The sequence below is a fragment of the Cicer arietinum genome, chromosome 5 (genome assembly GCF_000331145.2).
Source record: "Cicer arietinum cultivar CDC Frontier isolate Library 1 chromosome 5, Cicar.CDCFrontier_v2.0, whole genome shotgun sequence".
Classification (NCBI taxonomy): domain Eukaryota; kingdom Viridiplantae; phylum Streptophyta; class Magnoliopsida; order Fabales; family Fabaceae; genus Cicer; species Cicer arietinum.
In genome coordinates, this window is record NC_021164.2 from 35,492,320 (window position 1) to 35,497,063 (window position 4,744).

Below are 4,744 nucleotides of genomic sequence, written 5' to 3' on the forward strand. Positions count from 1 at the left end.
CAAAAGTCAATTGTCAATATATGTTATAGATACAATCATCCCAACCCAAAATAAGTACAACCACCAAAAGAAAGACACTAAGTTTCTATACAACAAAAACTAATTTGATCATCCACTATCAACTACAATAACAGGGGTGACATCCACACACTGCACAAGTCCTATCTGACACATCATCTCTCTATGAAGTAACCTCCTCCTCATCAACATCCATAAAAGGATTGGTCTCATCAACTGTCAATATATGTTATAGATACAGTCGGTAGGGTATCATTCACCGAATGTGGAAGCCCTGACTCGACCCGCCTAGACGGTATTGTAAAATCTCTTCCCACCGGCATCGGCCCTTTATCCTTTCCGCCAGTCCCCGATCCAACCATTGTATCTCCAACTCCTACGTTGGCCTCTTCATATACTCCACTCATCTCGAGCACCAATCCTGAAGATACCAGATAGTCGATCCTCTTGCGAGTGAGCTCCACGAGATATATTGTCTCAACTCTCATGCTTGTCCTCATTACCCTCCCCATATAAGTAGCCCTGCTTGAGATGAGGTCGTATACCCAAGCAGTCGGCACATATCAGTCAGGGAAGTCTAACGACGTTTCCATCGTCAAGGTAACAATCGGTGGAACGAACTCAGGTATCATCTGAGGGCAAAGCCCAATTTCCACAATAATGTAAAGGGTACCCAACTGAAATTAACACATAGCCTTTAACGAAAACCTTATGTTTTAAAAGCTCATGAGAACCTTTCATCTTAACATACTCACAAAAAGGATTTTCATATACAAAAAATGCACAAAAAATGTCGAAAAAAAAAATAAAGTTTTTGTCAAAATGCACAGTCGTATTCGAATACAAGATATCGAAGCCGAATACGAATACTAAGTCAGTGGCAAAAACTACACATTTGTATTCGACTACGAGATGGTGTAGCCGAATACAAAGTCAAGTCAGCGGCAAAAATCACTCAGTTGTATTCGAATATGAGGTTTCATATGTGAATACAAAGTTAAAATTTTGAAAAAAAATTGAACGTTACAGACGTGTATTCGACTACACACTAGTTGTTGTCGAATACAACTACGAAATAATGCAGGTTTTCAGTTCTGAAATTGTTATGAATATTTAACACTTACGATATAAAGACAAACAACAACACTTAGCAATTACAATATAATAACAAAAAATAATAGAGTATGTAAATACAATCATCATATTGTAACAAACATGACTCGCGTACCAAACACTCTAATGCAATACTACCGCGATCAAACACGGCGAAAATCTCGCTCGTGCCGACACCTCAAATAAATTACCTCTTGAGCACCCTAGTGTAGAGAGCAACAACTTTCCCTTCTGACACTTCTTAAATGAAAACTTAGATTTAGAAGAAAAATAGAGGTTTGTGTTTTGTGTTTTTGAAACCACTAACACTTTTTTTTTTTTGAAACAAAAGAAAGAAGAAGAAAGCTGGAAGGAAACCAAATGATGGAAATGGATTCGCTGGCTTACTTAACAAGTTGACTTCCTTTTCCTATTTTTTTATCTTACAAAAAAACAAAAATAAATAAATATATTATAATTAAATGTTTAGGTATTTTACTACAGTTATCATTATAACATCTAATCACTCTTACACTCATCACATCACTCACTTCTCAATTGATATATGAATTTTTCTGCAACAAGTGACATTTTTTTTAAAATATGCCTGGTATTAAATTCTTCGTAACATAATTAAATTATTCTTCGATAAATAATTTTAATCGGGTCTCAATATATATATATATATATATATAAATATTTACATATATTAAACATATTAATAACTCTAATTAAAATATATTTTTGGTACTTAATTAACAAAATAAAATAAAATTGGCTAAATGCCTAAGTAATTCAACACAAAATACACTTAAACTGCATAAATTAAAATGTAAAAATTAAGGGTCTTACAATGATTAAAAGAGTTTGATGGATTTGAGTGTACAACACTTGTTTGAGTTTAGATTCTTGGCAAAGGACTCAGTAGGATTGATCCTGAAATCTAGTTGAACAACACTTGAGCCTTTCCTTTTGGTTGAAGAGCTTTTCAAATTTTCGAGTATGATAATATATGTGATAGGGTTCTTTGCACACGAAGCTCTTGCCTTATCCTTGATCTTGAGGTTCCTTTTATATGCTTCACGGAGGCCGATGACAGCTCATCTAGCCATTGAAAAAGGTCCAACTGTCTTATTTCAGTTTAAGTGGATAAGTGATGTCTTAAAGCATGAGTGTTCTAGCTTTTAAAACCAGAATGATCTTCATTCCTATTTTGAGAAGTGCTGAGTTTTAGAATCTTTGACAGTTGTCTTGATGCTTTTGCTAAAGCTGTCTTGAGAAGTGCTGAGTTTAAGAATCTTTGACAGCTGTCTTGAAGTAATACTTTGCTTTGTCACATGTTCAGATTGCTCAGAGATGCAGTTGTAGTGTCGAATCAGGTCTGTTAAGATTGTACTTGCTCAATATGGAGAATGATCTTGCTTATTTGATTGTGATGGATAACTTTTTCCTTTGTGTCTAGAATGAATCTTTTTGATTTGAACTTGTATACAACTTGTAGCTTTGCAAAGGATGAATTATTTCTACATCAAATCGATCTTTATTTTATTTCCTTACGAACATGAAGATTCTTTGTTTGAAGAAACTAAAAACTGTGAAGAACGATCTCCGTTTTCTCCAGAGTTTTGTTAGAATGTTCTTCAGTTATTTGAATGATCTTACTTCTTCTAATATGATTTTGTGTTGATATATTTCATATCTATCTTTGATTAATACACTCAAAAACAAATGTAAAATAACAAAACACTTTTTAGAATCATAATTAGAAGTTTATTTAACTTTGTTTGATTATCATCAAAAAATTAATTTAGAATTTTATCTCAACATGTGTGTATTCGTTTGTGTGTTTTAGGGAGAGGAATGGAAAAGTTGACTTTTTATACTACAAGTTGCATTATCATCAATATTACTACTTCTCACCTCACAATATTAATCTGTGATAATTAAAACCCAAAGGAATAGTTCTAACTACCTAATAACATTAGTGATAATTAATTTAAAAATTTGATATAAATAATCACAAATAAATAAATTTAGTGATAATTAATTTAAAAATTGATATAAGTAATCACAAATAAATAAATTTTTAGAATAGTAGGAGGGTTGTTATACTTTGCTCTGATTTATCATTCGTCTAATATATAAGTCTAATATTTTGAAATGAAAGTCTTTATTTTAATAAACAATTTATAGAGATAAATATTTTCGTTTTTATTAGAGGAATATCATATGTACCTGAACGCTAATAAGAGAAAAGTGAACATAAACTGTATATTAATTTGAAAATATTTAATGTATAATTTAATATTTTTATTTTTAAAAAATATCCTTTTTTTTGCAAAGGCTTTCTAATTTATATTACTTTGTTTAAAAAAAAAAAAATTATTTATTTTAATTTAAACTTCATTGGATTGTTTGTGCATAAGTTTGACGATCTATTTTTAATATGTAATGATTATGTTTTTATATATTTTGTGGTAATTTAAGGTTGCTGCATTTAAATTAATAATTAAAATATAATTAAAATATAATTAAAATATAATTAAAATATAATTAAAATATAATTAAAATATCGTGATCTATTTATATGCAATGAATTTAAAAAGTAACTGATAATTAAATCAAATTTGTAATGAGAGTTTAATGTTTTATTGTTAGTTTTTCGGTTAAGTGAATGAGTTCTAGAGGTGTCACATCATACTATTGATTGATGTGACAAAGTTAGTGTTCCACGACAAATAAAAATGTGATATGTCAATATAATAATGTGAGGGTTTGGAGGAGAGGTAATATTTTAAAGAAAATATGTTTGGTTTAAATTTTAAGAGGGGAGGTAGGAAAATCCCTCCTTAAGTGATTTTTGCTATCCCCCATTTTGGAGGGATTTGGAGGGGAGGGGAGGGAGCAAAAATAACTTAAAAATAATTTAAAATCCTTCTCCTCCCTTTGAACCAAACACAAAATCCTTAAAAGTACCTCTCCTCCCCTCTTTTGAACCAAACACACTCATTAAAAGTACCTCTCCTTTTTCCTTTGTGTCTGGAATGAATGCCTTTCTTCCCATCCCATTCGTTGTACTAAACAGACCTTAAAGAAAAGATACAAATTTGTTAATTACTTTTAGTTGAAAGTCGATTTGAATGGATAAAATTGAACATTGAGCCCACTAAACAATCATTTAAAATTCATTATTTTTTGTATATTGTAGATCAAACAATTGGGTCATCTAATATAATATTCGAGCAATATAAAATGTACCAGGATATTTTTGTTTTGTATTGAAATATATAGGTCATTTTTATGAAAAATTGAAACTGTCTTGCAAAAATATTGAAACTTATTTGAATCTTTGTGATTCTTATGATTTTGATAATGAAATTCTATTTTAACAATTGAATCAAAATCATTTTTTTTTTATGATATTGAGTTCTCTTAAAATATTTCATTGTTTTTATAAAGCTTGCATTTTTTATCGAATAATATTAACTATATTTTGCTATATAATTTAATTTTGATTTTGGTTTAATATGAACTTTTTCAATGCTTATGTAATCTTTAGTCTTTATGTTGAAGATCATCTACATTTTGATTATATATATATATATATATATATATATATATGTATATATTACTT